Source organism: Cetorhinus maximus, chromosome 18 (assembly GCF_964194155.1).
Source record: "Cetorhinus maximus chromosome 18, sCetMax3.hap1.1, whole genome shotgun sequence".
Taxonomy (NCBI): Eukaryota; Metazoa; Chordata; class Chondrichthyes; order Lamniformes; family Cetorhinidae; genus Cetorhinus; species Cetorhinus maximus.
Window position 1 is genome coordinate 45,236,564 of NC_135896.1, and position 16,918 is coordinate 45,253,481.

A 16,918-nucleotide genomic window follows, 5' to 3' on the forward strand; every position below is an offset into this window, starting at 1 on the left:
AATAGGCAACACAAAGTTGGTGTGCTGCCTGCATTGCAATCCACAGGCACAGGATAATCAAGCATCACAATTCCCATGCCTGTTTTCGGGGGCTATCCCAATTTTGTTCCCACGATAATTGTCATGTTATTTACAATGAAAGTCATTGTTCAGTTATAGTATCACTTCTGTATTTTTGTAAAATGGTTTCAGATGTACATCAGCTTGAAAAGTGACAGTATAATTCAGGCATATGATCCCTGAGTGCACTAAAGCCAAGCGCTGGGAGAAACCCTTCAAAATGTTGTCTCACCCTGCTTAAGAATTTGCACTGGCTTTTAAGAGTGGCTAGTCAATCTCCTATGAACCTTTCAAACTTTGTGATAAATCTCTAATACATCAGGCTATATACTTACACCAGCATTCCCCCAACATTAAAAATGAGCTGCAGATGAATTGAAATTCCGTGTGTGGATTGAAGCTGCATGCCAATAATCAGACCGAGGTCAGTATGCATTATAACAGTGCTTTACTGATGGTGCATTGTAGCCAGCAGACCCTGGCCTTTTGCAGCCATTTCTCAAAGCAACCATCTCTTTGGTGTCTTTGAAAGAATGAGCCCTAGAGTGTGAACAATTCCATACTCTGGAGCCATGCTTATTGCAAATTCAAAAGCAAAATACAGTTGCTGGAAATCTGAAATAAAAACAGAAAATGCTGGAAATACTCAAGAGGTCTGGCAGCACTTGTGACAAGAGAAACAGCTAATGTCTCAGGTCAGTGATGCTTCTAATGAAAGGTCATGGACCAGAAATGGTAACCCTGTTTCTCTCACCACAGATGCTGCTTCATTGGAAATTGGATTGAGACTGTGCAATCTGCATAAATTAAGCCCTTAGAAAGGCAGAATGAGGAGTCTATTATTCTAGTTTGGAATCAAACTGAGGTGACAGGACAGTGTGTTAATAAACTATGTTGTCAATTCTCCACAGCATTGAAATGTATCATAATTCAGCGTTATGTCAAGCAGTTCAGAATTTTAACTTAAAATGTGATCTGGAGTGACAGTCACTTGCATGTCATTAGCTTGTTTTAATGTAGCTAGGATGTTCCTCCAGGAATGACTGGAAAGACCGTACTGTCTGGCATGCATATCAAGTGGATGACTCATTTTGTCAGACAATGCTTTCCAGCAATCAGACCCTTTGATATGATTTTTGGGCTCGCAAAGTAAGACACTGGTTTTGAAATAATACAATACCCTTAATATATCAAGAATGGAATTTGCTGCATCATTATCTTTATGACTTCTACAGAATTCTATTTTTGAGCAATGGGATTTACAGACTAATGGTTAGAAATTTAAGAAAGGACTTCATAATTTTACATGGTACACAATGATTCAGAGTTTGCTCACCTTATTCATTTGCTTTTGCTGTATTGTATTACTGAAAGAGGATTCCATTAGCATTGGTATTGAATTGCATCCAAAACTTTAAACATTTGGACATTCATGCAGCTTGACTGTGAAAGTTTGAAGAAATCATATTTTCAGTCCAATAAGTGATAAGTGGGAAAGACAACTAGAGTAAAATAAAAGCAAAATACTGCGGATGCTGGAAATCTGAAACAAAAACAAAAATTGCTGGAAAAACTCTTAAGACAACTAGAGTGTTGGAAGAACCAATCTCCCACTGAGATAATTCAACACCGTGACAAGATGCTGAAGCTCATGCAGATAATTTCTTCTGGACAATCTGTTCTTTCCACTGGCTACTAATACTCTATTTTGTAATCATTTTTACAGGACATCTGGAAGAAATGCTTTACCACCAATACAGGAACAATGTTTTAGTCAGGCTTTTTGTTTAATGTGTGAGTTAGTGACACACTCGTCTCTTAAGGTAGAAGGCTATGGGTTCAAGTCCTATTCCAGGACTTAAGCACAAAGATGAAAGCTGACACTCCAGTGAGGTATTGTACTATCAAAGGTGCTATCTTTTGGATGAGACACTACACTGAGGCCCCATCTGCACTCTCAGGCAAATGTAAAGTATCTGATGGCACTATTTTGAAGAAGAGCAGGAGAGGTATATCCCTGTTGTCCTGGCAAATGTTTATCCTTTGGACGACATCGCAAAAAAACAAATTATCTGCTCACTGTCATCTTGTTGTTTGTGGACACTTGCTCACTGCACATTATAACAGTACACTTCAAAAGTACTTCATTGACTGTAAACCACTTTAGGACTCCCTATGATCATGAAAGGCACTATGGGCAGGATCATCCCAGATTTGCACTGATTGCGATAGCAGGCGGGTAAAATGACGTTTTACCTGCCGGCCGCAATGGCGGGTTTTCACACCGTACCGTCCTAAATCCGCTGCATTAGCTACGCAATTGTAGGAAATATGCCGTTTCGATGGCGAGCGGCTCTCGTTCACCCACCGCGCCATCACCTCGCCGATTCATCATGCTGAGCGCCATTTTAAAAGTCCTAACATGTGCACACATCTGTGCTTCCAGCCCAGGACTACTGCAGGGAAGATGTCCACAAAAGGCAAAAAGACTGCAAACCCCAGGTTTAGTGACGCGTCACTGGAATGCCTTTTGGATGCCATGGAGGCCCGCCACGGTGTCCTCCACCCCCACTCTGGCTGCAGGATGGGTAGCAGCATGACCAACCAGGCTTGGGAGGCGGTGGCAGTGGTGATCAGTGCCAATGCTGCACAGAAGAGGTTGGCCATCCAATGCAGATAGAGGATGAATGATCTCATCCGCGCAGCCAGGGTATGGCAACCATCTCATCACTCTAAGCTCACACACTCAAGCCCCTCACACATTCACTGGCATCTCACTCACTGCCAGCTCAAGTGACATCAGTACCCATTCTCACACACATACCCTCACATGTCCACCTAGCCTCATCTCCTCTGGAGACTGCTCCTCAACCCTCGCCATCTTAGGGCCACACCCTGGGTTACCCTCCTTCCCTAGTACAGCCCTCATCCTGCAGCCTCTTCCCTTGCCTGAGGCCATTTCTCCCCTTTGCCAAGCAAGCCCTGGCCCTGCAGCCATTAAAAAGCCACCCACATATGGCTGATCTGGTAGGTAGAGACCTGCTGTGAGCCTCCCTAAAAGTGATGTGGTGCTGTCTGAAGCCTGGTGTTGATGACTGCGAGTGCTGCCCAATGTAAGGTAGGCAAACAAACCTTGAAGTCCCAAGTAAAGTGCAGCTCACCAGGTGCATGTTGCTTTCTGTACAGTTGTGGGCTGAGCGGATGATCGCAAATTGGTTTCATTGCTTTGTGAAACCAATTGTGCCATATTGTCGGCTCACACCACTCAACATGCCCGACGTTGGCGGGCACAGAAAATCCCAGCCTATATAAATGCAAGTCATTCCTTCAGCAGTTTCTGGTTTTGCCTATTTCATGCATGTTCTTTGATAGGTTGCAGAACAAACCCTTATCACTGCATCACTGCCTTAAAACATTAGTGGATGCTGATGATCGAATAAGGTGGCAGCTTTTTATTTCGTCTCAATTTATGTTGTACTTAAAAATGCATTGTTTTTCATTCAACGTATGAAGTCATTGCTAGATTGGAAATGTTGTATTGCCCTTAAATCAGACACTCAATAAATAGACTGGAATCCTGCTAATGAAAAGCATAGTTATTAGAATAATGAGCCTACCTGTATTTGTACACTGGGGAATCTTAAGCTAAATTGGTATGGGTTGTCATGAAAAGCATTTTGTACTCATTGCATTAATTGTAGACAAATAATTGATTACATTTAGATGAATGAACCCATTATGGTAATGGTCAACAATGGCCATATTAGAAAAAGTAATGCTTACTTGTAGCAGAAAGTAATCCACTAGTAATGATAAATAATATTTGGATATAAAGGAACAGAATGTTTACTTGTATTGGCAAGTTTGAGCAATTTCAAAGGTGTCTGAAATAGATATTGAAGCAGGGTCATTCATACAACACTGAGTTCAGTGCATTTGCAAAGATGGCTTTTTACAGCTAATCTCTTGCCATTGATCAACTTTATATTTATAACCTATTATTTTTATTCTTTTATAAATTGTGTCCTGACCTGTGTTCAGTTTTATAAAAGTTATAAATATATGAGGACGTGGCCCCGCCAGACCCAGGTAAGTCCCAGGTTTTGGATGGGGAGGATTGTGGATCCCAAGGAAAGGGGTGTGGGGAGCGGGTTTTGGAGGCCAGGTGGGGAGGCACAAAGGGGTGGGTTAACATGTTGGAGGGGTGACCTGATGCACACAGGGCGCCCCAAAAAGGATACACCTTCCTTTCCTTCCTGCCTGTTGTGTTTGCTTACAAAAGCAGCCTACGCATTCTGGCCCACTTTCCCATGCCAACTGTATTATCCCGTGGGCAGATAATATTCGGGTCAATTGGCTTGGTAACAAACCCAATTGCCCAGTAATTATTTATTTAAAAATGGCAGATGGGTTGCTGATTTCAGCGCCTGCCTGCTTAGCATTTTGTGGGGACCGGGTTGGGGTGGGTAGAAAGGAGGCGGGCTGGCCACTTGTTGTATCTTACATGCTCCCTCAATGAAAATACGCCTGGCGGGGGCCATAAAATCCAGCCCAAAGTATTTACTTTAATTTTTAAAGCTTCAACTCTAACTTCTGAAGGAATGGGACTCCACGTGTACAAAGTTAAATTTTTAGGGTCACAGAAGTTTTTTGGCTGTATTTGTCACTTATCATTTACTCCCGAATGCACCAGACCTAAACTTATTCCTGGTGTCTTTTTAATTTAGTGGGCGAGTACCATTACAGTGATTTCAGTGTCAACTCTATTGATGCTGACTGTTACGGCACGTTTTGTACAGTAAGGTGCAGCATCTCTGACAGTAACTTCTGGATTTCCGTGTTTGAGCTGCTGTCAGGTTTCTCCCACTATCACGGTGAGCACGGTCATTGTCACTGGAGTATCCAGGCCGTAACCCATTGTTTCTATGAGTTGCTTTCTAAGCTTTAACCTATCCCTGAATCACATGGACATGCTCCTTCCACAGTGCTTCTGCTCATGCTTGCAACACTGACACCAATCAATTCTGTAGCTTTTTCAGTAAACAAGTTAGGCAATAAAGGACACAGCTTGTATTATATGGCTGCAAACAACTTTTATTACCAACCTATAAAATGGGTCCAATAAAAATAAATATTATTGAAATAACTTTAGTTTCTGCAAAGCTCATAACATTGTATCCTGAAGCTCCTGCCCAAAAAATAATTTAAATACAGTCAATTCCACTTAAATGAATAACTGATAAAAGAATAAAATCTCCATGCAGAAATGTTTAAATTAACTGCAAAACTCTGGATTTATTTATTTAAGTGTTGTACTGCATTGTTAAAGCCAATCTGTTGAGCCCTTTTTGCCAATCAACGTGTTAGGCCTTTTATAAGCATTTTTGTCCAGGTGTGAAAATTATCTAGTAACTGAAACATCTATGTTTCAGACTCTTTTTCGCCTCATTAGGTACTAGGGCACAAACACTTTTGGCAATCAATGTGATAAGCACTTTTGTGTATTTTAGGTGTGAAAATGCCTCACGAGGTGCTAATATTCAAAGCATGATTAACTGTTAAATGCTGTACCATATTACTAGATGTATTTCGTCTGTTGTTAAGGTCTGATTTTTAAAAAGATGGCTTTTTTAAAGATTTTTAAGTCCTTTTTTACAGAAAGAGCATAATAAACCTTTTTAATGTGTATATTGTAATGAAACAAATTACATAAATGCACTGTTATCGATAACAATTGTGCAACCATTAGTGCAGCACTGTAATTGCATTCCAGTTTGCATTCTATTGTTAGCATTGTCAAACACGAGACAACAATTAAAACTCAAGAATAAAATGTTAAAATAAATGAAATTACTTGCCAAAATCATTGCTATTTTAACCCATTTTGCACTGTACGTAAAGAAAAACCTATGCTATTGGCAGAATTGCCCCAAATTTGCACTAAGTGTGGTAGCGGGTGTGGAAAAGCAACGTTTTACCTGTTGGCTGCAATTGTGGGTTTTCGCACTGTATTGTCTGCCTCATTAATTGTGCAGGCACAGGAAACACTCGTCTCGCTGGCAGGCAGCCTCTGATTTTCCCGCCACGCCATTATCTCATCGCTTCCTCCTGCTGGGCACCATATTTAAACTGCAGCCACGCGCATGCTTCTCGATGCTTGCAAATCAGGACTGCTCCAGTGAAGACATGACCCTGAAAGCCAAGAAGAGTTCAGTGATCCATCACTAGAATACCTTTTGGAGGCCTGTCATGATGTCTTCCACCCCTGCTCTGGCTGGAGGAGGTCCAGTCCAGGTCCAATCTCACCACTCCAGCTTGGGAGGCGGTGGCAGTGGTGGTCAGTGCCAATGCTGCACAGAAGAGGTTGGCCATCCAGTGAGGAAAGAGGATGAATGAAATCATCTGTGCCGCCAGGGTAAGGCAACTAACTCATCACTCTAAACTCACACGCTCACAAGGCTATCACACATTCACTGGCATCTCACTTACTGCAGCTGGAGGGACATCACCACTCACTCTCTCACACACACTCTCACATCTCCATCTGGCTTCATCTCCTCTGGAGACTTCCTCCTCAGCCCTCACCATCTGGGGGCCACTTGCACGGATCAAAATGTGCTCCTACATACACTTTGCATTACCCCCTTTCCCCATTACAGCCCTTACCCTGCAGCCTGTTGTCTTGTCTGAGGCCACTTCTCCCCCTTCCCCAAGCAAGCCTTAGCCCTGTAACCATTGAAAAGCTACCCCTGCTTTACGGCCGGTCTGGTAGGTAGAGACCTGCCTGTGAGTCCCCCCACTAATTGTGATGTGGGTGCTGCCTGCGAAGCCTGGCGCTGATGACCACGAGTGCTACCCTAAGCCAGGCAGACAAACAAACCTCAAGTCCAGAGCGAAGCGCGGGTCGCTTATGTACAATTGTGAAACACTTGGCGTGCCATCACGCTGACGTACCTGGATGATCCAGCATGGGGGCATGATTCCAGTGAGCAGGGCTTATAATAAGATGCTAAAGCATTGAAATTTGGTTCCCAATGTGCAGCGGCGGGAAACATGGCCTACCATTTACGGGTGGAACAAATGATCGCAAACTAGTTTCATGGCAGCGTAAAACCAATTTTTGGCCTTCTCGCCATATTGTCCGCTCATGCCTGCCATGACGCCCACCGCCAATTCCGCTGTATGCCTTTGCATTTGTGCTGCCACTTTTGAAGTTGCGTATGCGCTAGTTTTCTTTCATAATTTACTTTTGCTCTTTTTATTATTTAAGGAGGAGATAGACAGATTTTTAATTAGTAACGGGTTGAAAGGTTATGGGGAGAGGGCGGGAAATTGGAGTTGAGGCTGAAATGAGATCAGCCATGATCGTATTGAATGGCGGCGCAGGCTCGAGGGGCTGAATTGCCTACTCCTGCTCCTGCTCCTAGTTCTTATTCTTTGGAAATTTCCAAATGGAATTTTTTCTATCATATTCTTAAATTATTAGCATCTTTCAGGGCTACAGCAAAAATATAGTTACAAAAATTAACAAGTAACTTTTTTTAATGAAATGTAATGGGATAGAAATTTTGCCGAAATGGCACTCATGCCATTTCTCCAGGGTTCCTGCCAAGGTAAGGTAGGCAATCGGTAGAACCACATCAGAAATTCCAAGTGATTGCAAGCAAAGAAATGCTCTATGTGTTATGTCATCCCTAGATTATAGCATTGAATATATGAATCATAATCGTAGAATCTTACAACACGGAAAGAGACCATTCAGCCCATCTTGTCTGTGCTGGCTCATTGAAAGAGTTGTCAAATTAGTTGCACTCGCCCCACTCTTTCCTGATAGGTTTACAATTTTTTTTTCCAAGTATTTATGCAATTTCTTTTATAGGTTATTATTGAACCTTCTGTCACCACCCTTTTCAGGCCATGCATTCCAGATCACAACAACTGGCTGTGTAAAAAAAAACTCATCTTCCCATTAAATATTTTGCCAATTTTAAAAAATCTGTGTCCTGTTCTTGCCATTCTTTCTACTTTAGGCATTCATAAGTGTTAGAATATTATAATATTATTTGGTGCAATCTGCTAGAAATAGAAAATCCAGGCACCAAATGATGCCAACTGGAAAATAATTAATAGCAAGACAAGGATCAAGAACATTTGCTCACTCAGAATATTGAAATGGTAAAAAAAAATTCTGCACTCCCCTATATTTAATATTTTATAAAAATAATTGCTGTTTTGGGGTGAGGAACAGGTGGATATTCATGCGTTTATTTTCACTGCAATTGTCGTTTACCAGCTGATCTATTTGGATGCTTTGAGGTGAATTATACTATTGAACTATCAATGACATCTTCACATGTTTGCCAACAGAGAGGGGTTTGCCAAACGCCATTCAGTGATAATGCTCTTTTAAGCATCCACTGTGTAAAGGGGATTGATTGTGTAAATTCTGTGTTATGGAAACTCTGTGCCAGTTTTTAGGCTTACCAGAGAAATAGGAAACCTGGATAAAAGTGCTTTGTAACTGCAGTTAGCTCATAGATCGCTTGTGCCCATACTCCCAGAACAGCTCTGAAAAACAGCTTACGGACTCTTATTCCAAAGCTTTCAGAAAGTTGCAATGAAACAAGGACACACAAATAGTTTCAAGCCCACATTTCTTGCCCTTATATATCCTGTGAACAACACCCCTTAGTAGTTGCACATATAGTCAGGTGATTTTCTACATTATTCAGCTTTTGTGTTTATTTTAACCTGTTGTTTTACAGTGCCTGCCTCTCTTTTTCAATTGGGAAAGAGCTGGTCTGTTCTTTACAAATTATTGTGGTGAACAGTTAGCCAATTTGACAGATTTTGCCATATAATCACATTAGAAATCTTTGGAATGCTCCTTCCCACGACATCTGACATTTGCCTGACATGCTGCCTTTGATCCAAAATAATCGTTTCTTTTATATAAAGGACGGGCTGTACTGTAGCTATGATCCTGAATGTAAAGTGGGGAGTTTTATTATACTTAAAAACTCTTACTTTAATTTGTGTGGATTTTATTCATTGAGCAACAATGAATGTATGTCTCTTTTACCCACCCACCCCTCCCCCTCAAGAAATCTGTGAAATGCATGTGGATTTAGTTGCGTAGGTGTAGCATTGGATGATATGCCTTTAGGAGACTTGAGCTACATAGGAACTGCTGGGTGGATTCCAGAGGCCCCGAGTCAGGTATGAAGCACCTTAAGCCTGCCAATGTACTCAGTGACAACATACAAATCTCTTCGTGTATTGGAATGATTCCCATTTTATATTTATTTCATTTCTCTAATTAAATGTTGCTAAGAGGCACATTGAATTCAGCAGTTCCTGTAGGTCTGATTGTTTATCTGTCAATGTAGGGATCACCTTGATTACATGTAAAAGTGAGTGAATTGCTGCCCTGTGATATGGCCAAGGCTACAATAACTACTTAAGGCTTGAGTGTTCCAACCAGATGCCCATGGGTGCCATTTCGGAACATCTGAGTAAATATTTACTGGAATGTTTCAAATCACACTATTAAACTTACCAAATGTTTGACTCATTTTAAGTTATTCATAAATGAAACTTTTTTTAAAACAAATATTCCAAAGCCTTGTCCATAGTTACAGCAGGTGACAGGTCTTGTTAAAATGTCCTCTTGAGCGAAATTAAAAGCACAGCTTATAAGCACTCAGCTCACTTTTGCTTGGGTAAGTAAAATTTTACTTTGTAGAAAAGAAGGTTGAGTCATCCTACCACGTGTAGACCAACAGCTCAGCAATATTTGAAACTCCAATCCCTGCTCAAAAGTCCTGTGTTGCCATATTTGGGAATTTTGGAGCAGGCTGACTTCCTGGGTATGCTCAATCGGGAAGCTCTGCTGTAAAGTTATCTTGTTGGCTGCTGTGAGCATTACACTATATACTGCATCTTTGGTACGCAAAATGTAAAATTGTTATAATATCTGTACCAAAAAGATAAGTGCAAAAGAGCTAGACATGAGTGTTGACCAAAGTTACATTATGCCAATACTGCAAATTAACAGCCTGCCAATTAAAGAAATGCTGGTTCGATGAAAAAGTGTTTTCTAAAGACTGTTTTTCTGGTTGAGGAGGAGCTAGAAGAATTTTTTTTATGGTGAATACATCATCCAAATGTGATACAATAGTGCACTGCCTGGTTTTGTATGATTAAATGATGAAATAGTTGCCAACCACTTTTTCCTGAAGGCGATAACATTTAAAAGTAGAATTTACAAAAAGTGCTGCAAAACCAATTTTAAGCAGAATGGAACTACTCACCTGTTAGAGCTATCATTTTGCAGATGGTGGTCGTGCTATTCCAATGTACAGGTACCGGACCCCGTGTCCGGGAAGCCCAGGACCAGATGTGTGATGGATTTGGGGATTTTACGGATATTGGGTCCTAGGCCTAAAACACAAAATAAACTATGAAAAATAAAGAATAAAAGAGTTTTATTCAAATTTCTACCAGGGCGCCAGCTTCGCATGTAGTCAGTTTTTGGGTCCTTCTGGATTTTGGGACACCAGATAAGGAGTCCGGTACCTGTATTTTATGGATGTGATGGGTTCTTCATTTAATCTGATCTGAAGGGAGGTGTTTTACTGATACCCTAGACTGCCAGTATAATTATTATCCAAATTTACAAACATTTATTAAATAAACAGAACAGTGGCCTCTTATGTGAAATGAGGAAAAAGATTACACTGGCCAGTCCTACATAACTCCTAACTACATTAAAAAAACAATACTGGATGAATGTTGAGTGCAGCAAAGGAGGGGAAATGGAACAGTAAGAGAACATAGGCATATTTGAAACAGAGACCAAGAGTTTAAAAATGATTGCTAAATTTAGTTCTGTACTTCTTTTTGTTTCCTGTTTGCAACTGGGCATTATTTTCATACTGCTTAAATTCCATGCAACAATTGACCTCTGTTTATTTGCTTTAGGTTTATTGAACTAGCTGCTGGAAGAAGAGGAAACTAAAAAGGGATCATAAAGAAACCGAAGCCCTCAGAGAGGACATAACGCCCACAGTGCGCACTTAGGTACAAATTTTTCTTCTGAATATGGAAAATGTTATAAATATTTAGTTCTGTGGAAAGAACAAGCTTCAGTTTGGTAGGTGCGATAAACAGAAGACTTAAATGATGCTCAACTGTAGAACTGATTGAGCTGTAACAGTATGGTGTACTTAACTTTCTGAGCTGTGTAATTTGCACAAGACTTGCAAAGCAGAATTAGGTATTAATCAGAAATCAACTGATTTCAGAAGCTAAGGTTTCTCAAATTTTGCTTGGGTTTTCCTTTAATTTGCCAGTTTGGATTTTGAATGACATTCACTGCCCAGTTAAAGTGTGAGCCTGTGAACTACAGTTTTCTTTTTTTGAAAGAAAACAAGCTGGGCCACTTGGTACTGGTGAAAAAAGCTTCAGTAATGAATGAAGCAGTGCTATGAATCCTCAATTCACTTCAGATTCTGTCAAGCAAGTTGCAGATCTGCATTACCGATTTGGATTTAGCTGATTAAATTTATACTTCAAATAGATTTCACTTGACTGCACTCATCCTGAATTTCATTTCACACTTAGTTTAATTTGTTTTGAAGTGAGTTTAATTTGTTCTGAAGTGTATTTGATTGTAATTTATTGCTGAAAGTATTGAAATTAACTTAATGAAAAATTAATATCTTTAAATGTATATGTACTTTAGTGGTAGAATTAGTTTGTGACACAATATTTTACATGTAGCTGAGCTCGGAGGATCATAAAGAACTTTTGACTCAGGGTAACAAGTTGAGTATAAAACAAGCAGAACAGTACTGGGAGTAGGCTGACACTGAGCTTTCAATATTACACAAGTCAGCAGGAAATCCTTTTGCTTTACACGCTAGAAGAGAACACAGGATACTTACTAAACAGATGAAGAGGTCAAACAAAGATTAAAACTTTTCAGTTAAATGAATATATTCATATTTGCCATTATGAGCATTTCCATAGACAATAGCTATTGTCAGGATCAGCTAGTACTGTTGGAAGTGTTTTGTAGGATGCAGCCTGAAGAAATACTCAAGAGATTGCTAGAGTTACAGACAGGCATTTGAAGTTCCTTCTGTGCCTTATACTCAGATTCAGCTGGACTGGCCTCTGACAGCCTGATTTGGACAATGAGTAGTTGGGTTTGCCTTACCTTTTAAAGTTAGACAAACTCTGCTCTGCTAGTACTCTGTCTGCACCTTGCCCCATATAAATGCACCACAAAGCAGCATGCATGTAGTTTCAGGTATCAAGTTAAATTGGTGCCATAATGTGCAGAAGTTCGGTATGACAATAGAAATAGTTCGAAGTGTCAGCCACAGAATCCAGCCTACAGCACTGTGAGCGCTGGCATAAGATCTATACCAGTCTTCCCTTTCTCGGATCACTTTATAGATACCAACAGCAATCCATTCATGGAGGCCTCCTATCTACAAGAGCATTAATGATAATTGCTGAAAGAAGAGACATGTCAAAGCTTTTTGTCTTGCACTTATCAGGCCACTTTGCAAGAACACCTAATACAAGGGGAAAAAACAACTTGTACTGTATGTGAAGAGAGTGCTGATTGGTTGGCAACGCCATGTGCCAACCACTCAGCACTCTCTTCACAGACAGTAGAAGCTGTTAACATGTCTCTTTTTTCAGCAATACTCAAGTGTACCACCAAATAACTATTAATGATTATATGGGCGCTATGAATGGCTCCAGACCTAGATTTTTGGGAATAATTTCATTAAATAGAGCCCTAAGTCTTGAGCTATGGTGTTGACACATAAAGTTCAGGATAATTGATACAAGGGGGCCCTGTCCCTTTTTCTTCTGAGTCATATACCAGACCTAGGTGCATTTGTGCTGTAGAGGAAATCCCTAATACACAAAATGTAGCAAGTGACATTTAGCAAATTTAAATATCTAACATTTCCCATGAGAACTAAATAAACAGTATAATCTCACTCAGAGATTTTCCTGTATATTGTTGTAATTTTTTCCAAAATGATAAATTCATACAGCCAAAATCCCTGAAGACACATTTTTCCCATTCCCTCCTTGACAGCCTCCTGTTTAATCGGTGTCTGTTAGGAGTCCTCCTCTAACATTCGAGCTTTTCCCTACAAGGTTCCACTTCATGTCTGCCTCCTAATGCCTTCCCTCTCCCCCTCCACTCCCAAGTCCAAAATACTGCAATAATCCTCCAGTTTTCTCAAGATATGATTGGTTACTATAATTGTGGGGAGGCAATGGTGTAGTGGTATTGTTGCTGGACTAGTAATCTAGACACCTAGGGTAATGCTCTGGGGACCTGGGTTCGAATCCCCCCATGGCAGATGGTGGAATTTGAGTTCAATAAAAATCTGGAGTTAAAAGTCTAATGATGATCATGAAACCATTGTCAATTGTTTTTTTTTTGTAAAAACCCATCTGGTTCACTAATGTCCTTTACCTGGTCTGGCCTACATATGACTCCAGACACACAGCAATGTGGTTGACATTGAACAATGAACTCTGAACAAGGGCAATTTGGGATGGGCAATAAATGCTGGCCTAGCCAGCGACGCCCACATTCCATGAATGAATAAAAACAATTAGACTCTTCAAACATGGCACGTTACACAGACCTCTCACTTAGCAACAGTGTAATATTATGCGCAATGTGCAGTGCGGTTCCCATCCTTAGAAAATAACACTTACTACACTTAATGATTTACAACACTGAAAATTCTTTTACATCAGGGATGAGAATGAAGCTTTAGCTATGGGGAGAAATGAGAGGCTCTTTGCATAGGAACAGAAAAGGTCAGAGAACATTTGATTGAGATTTTAAAATATTGAGGGAAATGTTGTTTCCTCTGATCGGGGAGGCAGTACCTGCAGGATCCAAAATTAGTACAGTCACCAAAAAAAAGAGGAAATATTAGAAGAAACATTTTTGAACAGGAAGCGTTAGTGTTTGGAGTGGAGGCTGAATCATAATACACTATTGAAAGGAAAAAAAATAAATACTTGCAAAAGAAAAAAAAATATACAAGAAAGGAGCAGAGAAATGAGTCTAAACAGACAACATTTTCAAAGAGCCAGAATGGATGAGACAACTGAAAGACCTTCTGTAAAATTCCATGGGCTGAATATTTTGGGTAGCAGGGTTTCCGTTCCCCGCCGACTCTGTCTGCCCCGCAACCATTACATGCTCAAGTGAGCATCAGTTGGCTGGGAGGAAGCCCACCTTAGAGAGCTGCCGGCCAATCTGATTGGCTGGCAGCTCTCTAGTTGTTGCAGTGGACAGGAGAGGAAGTTCAGGAAGATGCCTGAGCCGAAATCCCGAGACTGGACGGCAAGGTAAGTTTAAGGGGTCACAGGGCGGGGAGGGTAGGGAAGGGGTGGTGGGGTGGAAAGTGGGCGATTGGGTTGTCAGGGGAGAGGCCGATGGGGGTGAAGAAGGGAGGTCCAGTGGCCACTGGACCTTAAGCTCAAATTCAGAAAGGGGCTTCTGATGGAGGTGCCCCCACCCACCTGAGGCCTAAGTTCGATCGTTTTCGGGCTTCTCCCACACCCGGGAAACCTTCCCATTAGCCTAAAAATTGAGGCTGGGTGGGAAATGGCCCTTAAGTGGCCAATAATTGACCACTTAAGGGCCTCAACTGGGGCAAGGGCTAGTGGCTTTTCCGAGGCCTTGCCCGCCCCAGCATAAAATTGCTGCGAGGTCAGTACGGGCGAGAACTTAGAGGGAACCCCTTACCTTCAATTTCACTCCCCCTCCCCCGCCCCTACCCCCAGCCTAAAAACACGCCAACGGGGAGGTGTGAAATTCAGGCCCATGATCCTGTATTCTCTTCTATTTATATGACATTTTTTTCAGTAGCTTACAAGTTACTGTTTGGGCCATGAGTTTCTTAATCCGCTTGCTGAAAGTCTTGAATGTTTCACTAAAAAACTGTCAAGTTTTCTTCAGCACCTGCCGGATAAACAGGAAAACCTCAGCATCCTGTTCTGTGTAAATGTGCACATTAGTTTGACAGTGCAGCCGTTTTATAGCAATGGGTGTCAGTTTCCATTTAGATAGTTAAAGTCGTGTTTAATCCCTACACTAGAGCCCCAGTACTTGGCTCCCATCTCTTACCTGTCCCTAAGCACCACCACAATATAACAGACTGTGCTTTTTTAATCTGTAGTCACCTTGACCAAAGATTTAATTGTTGAGGAAGCTATTCTGACCATGCCATAGTATTTCTAAATGGTGCAGTAATTAAATACAACAAATGTTCTAGTTTTCATCGCGGGTACAGAATTTTTGGTGCATTAAAGTGTGGAAGATGATGAATGAAGTATTTATCTTCTTTTGTCTACACTCTGAGATCAATTTATGCAATGGATTAGAGGATAGAAACAGATTTCCTTAGCTCCCCCAACAACGATGAATGCAGTTCTCTGACTTATCAATGTGCTTTATGTTTTAATGCAACAATCCTCAACAAAATGGTTATCCTGTTGGAGAAGATTGTGCAAACAACAACAACAGCACAACAACTTGCATTTACGTAGCATCTTTAATATAGTAAAGCGTCTCAAGGTGGCACACACGGGTGTTATCAAATAAAACCGGCCCATGAGCCACCTAAGGAGATATTAGGGCAGATGACCAAAAGCTTGGGTCAAAGGGGTTGGTGTCAGGAAGTGTACTAAAGGGAAAAAAAGAGGTAGAAAGGCGGAGAGGTTTAGAGAGGGAATTCCAAAACTTAGGACCTTGACATTACCAATGGTGAAGCGATTAATATCGGGGATGCTTAAAAGGCCAGAATTAGAGGAGCGCGGATATCTCGAAGGTCACAGAGGAATTTAGAAACAAGAATGAGAATTTTAAACTTGTGCTGTTGCTTAACCAGGGATCAGTACAGATCAACAAGTACTGGGCTGATGCGTGAACGGGACTTGGTGTGATTTAAGATACAGGCAGCAGAGGTTTTGATAGCCTCAAGTTTACAGAGGGCAGAATGTGGAGGGCCGACTAGGATTGCATTGGAATAGTCAAGTGGAGAGGTAACAAAGGCATGGGTGAATGTTTCAGCAGAAGGTGAGCTGAGAGAGAAGCAGAGTCAGGCGGAAGTAGGTGGAAATAGGCAGTCTTGGAGATGGCACAGATATGTGGTCGGAAACACAAATACAACAGCAAGATTGTGAACATTGTGGTTCAGCCTCAGGAAGTGGCCAGACAGAGGGATGGAGTCAGTGGCTAGGGAACAGACTTTGGAGCGGGGAATAAAGACAATTAGCTGAATGTTACGTGCCCCCAGCAGGCGTGTTTCCCATGGAGTGGGGGGGGGGGGCACATAAAATGGGAAGGGTACCCATCCCACCACCTTCCTGCCCACCCCCGAGCTCTCCCCTATAATACGGGGGCACGGGCGGCTGCCACCCAGCATATTTAAATGAATAATTAAGGCTTGGGGCTGAATAATACACTCCGCGATTGGGAGCACTTCCCACTTCGAGGAGTGTATTATGGGGCATGGTGACGTAAGGCGCCATTCATGACATCATCACGCCTGTTTACGATAATACCATACATGGGTGGGTCAAAAAGTCGGGAACCCACCCGTGTTATTTAAATGTTAATTTAAATGCCAGTTGAGGCAATTAACAAATTATCTGACTGGAATAATATGGCCAGAAGGCAATAATACACATGAAAGGTAAGATTTACATCAGGTGGAGAACCTGTTTTTTTTTTTAAGGGCAACCTTGTTTGGGCAGGTTTTTTACCTGCAGCTGAGAGCAGAGTCTGAGTTTTGCA

General features: G+C 41.4%; 1 protein-coding gene across 5 annotated transcripts in view; it reads left to right on the top strand.

The window, feature by feature from the left end:
- Positions 1-16,918, top strand: part of LOC144693128 (guanine nucleotide-binding protein G(I)/G(S)/G(O) subunit gamma-2) — an 85,060-nt gene that overhangs the window by 45,344 nt on the left and 22,798 nt on the right. For 4 of the 5 annotated variants that reach the window (XM_078562571.1, XM_078562574.1, XM_078562572.1 and 1 more), the window contains exon 2: positions 11,044-11,142. The gene's annotated coding sequence lies outside the window, so the exon portion shown is untranslated. Of the gene's footprint in view, positions 1-11,043; positions 11,143-16,677; positions 16,818-16,918 lie in introns of those variants that run through there. The other variant, XM_078562575.1, reaches the window with a different exon arrangement.